Below are 7,597 nucleotides of genomic sequence, written 5' to 3'. Positions count from 1 at the left end.
CAGCTTCTCTTGTGTGCCTCACTGCCTGATTGTTCCCTGGGGTTAAGATGCTTTACTTGTTCATTTGAAAAAAAACCCAATAGAGAAATAGCCTCATGAGACTAAGAGCCGTGCAAACCTGCATCACACAGTCATAGCTGTATGAGTATGTGTCGTGGTTTTTGCCAGTATGGGCAGAGGTGTAGAGTGCAAGAATACAAAATCATTTATTTCCAAATACAAAAATAAGCTCATTTTGATTAAGTTCCTTGTAGGTAACTCCCACTCTAGGTTAAATTAATAACACAAAACACACTAATACTTTACAGACAAAATGAGTTATTTTGTGTTTCTCCTGGACCATTTGTTTCTTAGTTACTAACAGATGGTAGAGATTCCCCAATTCTTCATAGGTATCTGTTTTATTAACTAAAGTAATATTGAAAACATTAACAAAAACAGGACCAACAGGTGATATTTACAGCATGTGACAAATCTCTCAAAATAAGTAAAGCCAACTCAACATATGCATGTACCTTTTTTTTCTTATTCTGTAGTGATTTGAAAAGATTAGGTTGAAAGGTGAGAATACAAATTCTTAATACAAGATTTTGACTCTCCTGGAGTACCTGTTATGAATGATCATTGGGTTTTCAAGCGTACTAATTTTGAATAAAAAAGCACACTAGTGAAAACAGTCAGTTATGTGTTTAATTGCTTTCCACTCATAATTGAAGCATTCATAATCCATGTTTTCTATTTTGCCTCTTCTCTGGCTAATTTTTAACATGCTTAATCATGTAAAAGTGTGTTGAGTTTCCCAGTGTATGGAAGAGTACAACATTTACAATTTGTAGCCTACGAAAACCACCTGTGGTCACATTTCAATGTTAAAATTCTTTGGATTGCAGAAGGGCTCTGTTTTGGGTTTATATGGCAAGGTTTTGGTAGCAGGGTGGGGTGATGCTGAGTGGCCTCTATGGCTTCCAGTCACATTTCAAGGTTCATGTGCAGGATTTTATCTCTGCTTTCCAAATGAGTAGATAAAAGTATCTGCAGTGTGCTTGGTTGAGTCATGTCGCTCTGAAGCTTTAAATAGCATCATCAGAGCCTGGTAGAGGGAGCAGGACACAGTGTTTCTGTAACGACATGCCAGCCAAGGACAAAAGTGCTCTGTGCAGCTCCCTATTTTAAAATATAGGGGAGAAGGAGTGTTAGCGGCTGGGAGGGGTGTCTGTGAAATGCCTGCCTTGTTGCTATAATGGAGCTCTCCGGATATAGTCACACTTTCATTTCTGTACTGATGGAAAGTTGTAGCTTTTACAGTGTGGTTTGTCGAAGGTAGATTCTCAGAAGATCCTTTTTTTTGTGGATTATGGACAGGTTTTGGCTCTCAGCTCTTCTTCACTTTGCATTTACCCTTCCAGAATGAAACTCTGGAAGTTGGTCTTCTTGTACTCAGCCTGGACTGATTTTCTCATGACCAGTTTACTTTCTCTGCACAGTCAGTGTGAGTGTTTCAAGGGATGGTTCCTATGGCTACAAACAGGTCAGAAGTAATTTCCTTCCAGATTGTCACCAATGCCCCCAGCTTCAGCCATTCATGGGTCAGTGGGGAGCTGGGGTATCTCCCACATGGTTTTGTGCTTGACCTTTCTTCTAGAATACGCCCCCAAATTGATAGGCTCTTTTAAATGACTACAGTCATTTATAACATGTTGCATTTTAGACATTTTCTGGGGCATGGTTTTGCTCAGTCAAAGCCTAGCTCAAGATTCAACAAGCCCGAAGGAGGCTTTTTACACTTTTCACCTGTGAAACCAAAACAGGAGGTTAAGCAAGGAGCAGCAGTAGGTTGCAGCAAATAGGACTGGGAGGCCTCAGGAGAGGTAAGGAAGGACTGTGAAGCTCAAGAGGCTACAGCTAAGCCTGGAGGGATAGTTAGGTTCTTCGGATCCTTCGCCTTTGCAATCCTTGTTTGCAAGTACGTAATGATAAGCCTTTAGCCAAACACTGAGGGACAGTTTTCTGGGGCATGGTTTTCCCACTGTTGCCTGCTAGATGGGCCTGCCAGCTTGCACTTCTTCAATCCATTTTATGACACTGTACAGAGCTCTTAAGTTGTTGAGCTCTGATTAGCTCCTATTAGGCTGCAGATGAAAAAATTAAAACAGTGAATAGTTTTGTATTTGTACTACATTATTGATCTTATTTCTTCCTATAGACTTACAAAAGCCAGAAGTACAATCAGATCATCTTATTTAACTTGTTAGATGTCAGACCTGTTACCTGCCATGCAGTTACTTAAATGTTAATCCTGATTACTTGTGGCTGACTCCTCTTTGAAAGGGGGAAATGACCCCTCTTCTTTTAAAGATATCAGGAATGGTGAATTCACATTTCATAGAAGTATGTTCTAGAGGGTGATCGTCTTCAAGCAATAATTATGCACTTTGTTTCCAGTCTCATTAGTCTGGCAAGAGCCCAGAAATTAGTTAAATCTTGTTAAATCTTTTCCTTGTAATTTAGAAGCCATTGCATCACCATTGTTTCTTCACTAGGTTCAATTCTATGAAACACATGAAGGTTACATCACCAGTAGATTCAGCCCTTCAAGTTCTCATTATAAAAAGAACTTTATTAGCTAGATCCAGCTGTAGCTCTGTTCTTGCATTCCCTCCAACTCTTTGTCATCCCTTTATAAAATGCAGACTCCAGTACATTTCCCGATACTGCTATATATGGAGATGAACTTTGCCTTGTTATTCTTACATATAAATGACTTTCCAGTCTCTATATGCAGAATTCAGTTGTCCTCGTTTGCCATAAGAGAATTCTGCTGAGTTGCTTGTCTTCTATAAGCTGGTGAGTTGCTGTTTTCCACATTACAGTCTTCTCTTTCGTAAGGGGGAGTAAATTGTAGCATACATTTGTCATTCCTTTAATCATAACTTCACACTTCAGTGTGTTAGAATTAACTGTGGTTAATCAGGCCAGTTTATCAAGCAGGTCAGATTGTTCTGTATGATTGCACTGTCCTCAGTATTACTCAGCACTCCATCAGTCTTTGTTCTACTGCAAATTTGGCCAGTCAGGATGTCACGCTTATTTCCAAATCAGTCATCAAAATGTTTAATAGAGTTTGAGACTAGTAAACTCTTAAAAATTCCTCAGAAGAAAACTTTTCTCAGTGATGTTTCTCATTGAGGACTAGCTATTAAATGAATTAGCTAACAAATTCTTAGCCTTAGTAATATACACTTTTTTCAGTCTTTGCATAACAAAATCTTACTCTTTGCACAACATAAGTAAAAAACCTACAGTTGCAGGAGAGAACAAAACCAGTCTCTTTTTACTAAAAACCTCACTATTTTATACTGGTGGGCTTCCAGAAGGTAGCTCAGGGCTTACCAAAGCTGCTCATCACCTTACAGGGAACCTCTGGCTAGTGATAACTCCAGGAAGATTTATTTTCCATGCAATCACATTGCATCACAGTTTTACTGTCCCATGCACATTACTGGTGGAACACCCTGTAACTGCTTTAACATCCTTTACAGCTTTATTGCACTCTGGTCTCTGAAAGACAGCTCCAGTACCACGGTTTGCAAGAACAAGCCATCCATATGGACAGCACATTTCAGTTTTGGCAGTATATCGTACCCCTAGTACATATATAAGATAAGGACATTAAAGAAGAATTTTTGTGCGTATTCCAAATATAAGTAAGACTTTCACAAAGCTTAATAGAAAAGAGAAAAAGAAATGCACAATTATATCTACCTTTATTAAGATCAGCTCCCAACAGCTTTCCTGTCCTTTTTTTCCCCTAGCTATATAGTTCTTAAGCTCTTTATCAAACCATATTGCTAGGCTTTCCATTCTTACGCAAGCCAGGAGGTAGGTCACTTATTTCTGCCTTTATGGAAAGGGTTTCAAACATTATTTTTACTCTAAATCTCCCCAGGTGTTTTTATATGTACATATATATACACATATACGCATACATATGGAATTTGACTGGGTGGAACCATCTGCTGTCCAGACAGTAAATTGTACTAGTTAATGACTGTCCTAAGGCTAACTAATTACACGTCATCAATCTTTTTTGGGGGAAAACACTCCCTTGTGTGGTGGAGTGCAGTTTTCAGTGTATAATTGCTTTGTATGTTGAAACTTGTACTTCATATAAACCTGCATACATTAACATATGCTGTACAAAACATACGAAACATAAATGAGAAGAATGTATGTGACTTGAAACTAACTCTTGGCTCAAAATAGGTATTCCTATTAACTACTTCAGGCATGAGGGAGCATTTGGTGTGTATGACTGCCAGTTCACATTTTGAGGAATAGCAAGAGAACCAAGAGTGGTAATTTATGGTAATGGATTTTAAGTTAATCAGATATTGTGCCCCCTGTTGCAATGGCAACCAGGGTAACCAATCTACACAATATTCAATTTCTTTCAATCTTCTGTAGTTCTGCAGAATGCCATGAATTAAAATAGCTGAACCGCAGACAGCCAAGAATCTTCCTAGACTACACTTTTGGAGCTAATTGGTAAGAATTATCTCTATTCTGTCTTAATATATGTTGTATGGCTACGTGTTGCAAAGTAATTTAGAATATTTGTTGATGAAACATGTAATGTTTCTTCTTTCCCAGTGTAGAACACCAGTGTTTTATTAGCATTCCTGCTTTAGCTGCATCATGAGTAATTATTTTGCTCTCTCTATGAAGTAATGAGTATAGATCTTTGATAGGATTTTGCTTTCTCCTCATATACATTTCCCTTATATTTGCATATATACATATGTCTAGATATGCTTCCTATTGTCACCCTTGGAAATCATGTTTTTTCTATATTCCATAAGTTATGATTTACTTTGAAAGTTTTGTATTTCCCATTTTCCAATGTACTGTGTATTGCTTTTTCACATGAGGCTGCTGCCTTCTTATCACTTCTGAAAGACATCGGGCTTTCAGCCAAAGTGGCGAAACTGAGATAGCTCATGTCATACTGCTGGGATTTTCTCAACTGCAGCAGGAGCAGATATTTATGCCACCAGAGGCATCTTTTAGACCATCCTGACCTTTCTCACTGGTTTTTAGCATGAAGCTGCAATGCTGAGTGTCCAAAGCAATGGGGATTCCCCTTCGTCAATCACGTCAGTTTTTTTACCAACAGCTAGTCTGACCTTATCATTCACTTGGACTTGTGAAAATATGAGGAATAATTCATTTTCCTTTCACGTCAGATCTGTGCAATGTGATATAATTGAGTAGGTTTTAGGCATTACATCACATAGGGTCAAACTATCAGAACCATGTGAGAGTTGCATGCAATAGCTGTTTAGGCAGGTTTCCACATGCTTTAGTATCGTGGCTCCCTTACACTTATTATAATGGATATTTAGCAACATTTGCCACTACAAATTTGTCTTTCTTTAATCTGTGTTCTCTTGACCTGGCCTAAGAATCACGCTTGCCTTTGATGTCTGTGAGTTTTAGCAGAGTATCATGTTGCAATGGTGATTTAATTTAGCATGTAATAGGATGTACTTACATAGTTGCCTATCTCGATCTCCTGGAGAATGTTTCTTTCCTTACGCATTTCTGAAACATTTCCTTAAGATGTTTTGCAATTGTTTCTTTAAAGTCTTTCCATGTGGAGCTGTTAACATAGTTTAATCTTTGTGATCAGTCCTGTGTGAGTAAGCAGCCACACTAGATTTCTGCACAGGTTTGTATTTTGTTCAGCAGGAGCATGTGGAATGACAGCTGGTATTTTTTGCCTACCAGCCCCTAATTCTCTCACACTTGGCTCCCCAGACAACTACAAAGCCTTTTGGGACTCCCTGAGAAATGGCTTTGTTTTGTTAGCGGCCATGTGGAGTCACACACGTAGGATCACTGAGACCCCATCCCATGGGCAGCTGGCATGAGGTATGGATGATAGCTCTACCCCAGATGACACAAAATGCGGGTTTGTGAGGTGCCTGTGTGACTCCCAACAGAGCCTGGGTTTGGTAAGCACTGCTTACATGACCTACCAAGTGCCTTGGAAAGGTTGTCACTCCATCCTCCCAGTGACAACACACTCTATATAGGGCAAGATATGCTGCCGTGCACACCTCTTCAGGTTGCACAATGGATCACAATGTTTGAAGTCAAATCACAACAGGAACATGGCTTCTGCACATGTGGAGAGATACTGGATGCAAGAGCTTCTGCAACAGCTGGGCATTTCTCATGCAAGAAAGAGGCACCAGGAATTTCAGCACTGCAAGATTAGCTGGAGCGAGTGCATCACCCAACCCTGTGCTTCCTCTTCCTTTTCAGCCTGCAAGTGGGAGGGGAAATGCCCACACTGCCTGGCAGCATTTCCTTGGCTGGGTACACCTTCCCTAATGATCTCCTTTTCCCATAGCTTGTGTTTTCTCACCAGGGCTCTCATACTGGAGGCAGCCACTTGTGGTTGTGTTGTGGTTCTCCCAGGGGCTGACAGCAGGAGAAGGGAGCTGCATCTTTTAGCGCAGAATCTCTTGTCTGTTTCTATCTCTCTTGGTTAATTAGGAGGGAGGGACTTCATTCTCTTGCAGTACTGTTCATATTTGTATTACATACCTTTCTCACTTATCTTATTAAAACAAAGGGCATATGGATCACCAGCAGCAACGATATGGATCAGGCAAAGTTGCGTAGCTATTGCCATATTAAAGCTTTGTTCTTGTGAATGATATTTGGCTTTGCTGCCATGGAGATTGCTAAGATCTCTCCATTTCTGACATGAACTTGAACATTTTTGCTTTTATTCAGATGGGCCACCATGTATTATTACTTTTAATATGCCTGAAGCATCATACTGCTATGAGTGACATTAGCTGCATCTTCCGGTATCCCTAGGGAGTAGAAGATGGCTGTTTCTAGTGAAGATACTAATCAGGAGCAAACCAGAAGGGCTTTCAGGGAAGCTGGACCCTCTCTTTCTCCAGAAAAATGTAGTCTGGGAAATCCGAGGTGTGCTGAAGCAAGAGGGGCTGATCGCATTGCTAGATCATGATATGAAAAAGCCCATGATATAGAGATGAGAGATAAAGGAGTCTGTAGGCTGCAGAAGAGCTGGAAAGGATGGGAAAGAGGCTGAAGAGGGTTATCATCAAGAATAATTGAGAAAGGTCAAATGAAAACACACAATCTAGCTGATCTTTTATTTGTTCTTAGCTGTTACTTTAATAAATCTTTGAATAATTAACTCTGATCCAACATGTGTCTTTGAGCATTAATGTTAAAATTGACCTAGCTCAGTCATTGGCTGTAATTTTAGATTATGTCTATTGTAATCTTAAACACCATCAGACTAGTCAGGAAAAAGAAAAAAGTATTACAGAAAAAAGCCTCAAATGACAACCAGTTCAAGGCAGAGCAACTTTGGGTGATCTGCATCTCACCAGTAGCTCACCAGCTGACAGACAGATCCCAAAATTGCCACAAGTGTGGGTATCTAAGTCTGGCCCTGCATAGTTTTTCTGCTCCTTGAGCTGCACTAAATGTAGCTCTGCCCCACAAGTCAGGATACATTACTTTCAGGTAGTTGTAGCAGTCCTCTCCT

The sequence above is a fragment of the Numenius arquata genome, chromosome 6 (assembly GCF_964106895.1).
Source record: "Numenius arquata chromosome 6, bNumArq3.hap1.1, whole genome shotgun sequence".
Taxonomy (NCBI): domain Eukaryota; kingdom Metazoa; phylum Chordata; class Aves; order Charadriiformes; family Scolopacidae; genus Numenius; species Numenius arquata.
Note: the sequence above shows the minus strand (reverse complement) of the source record.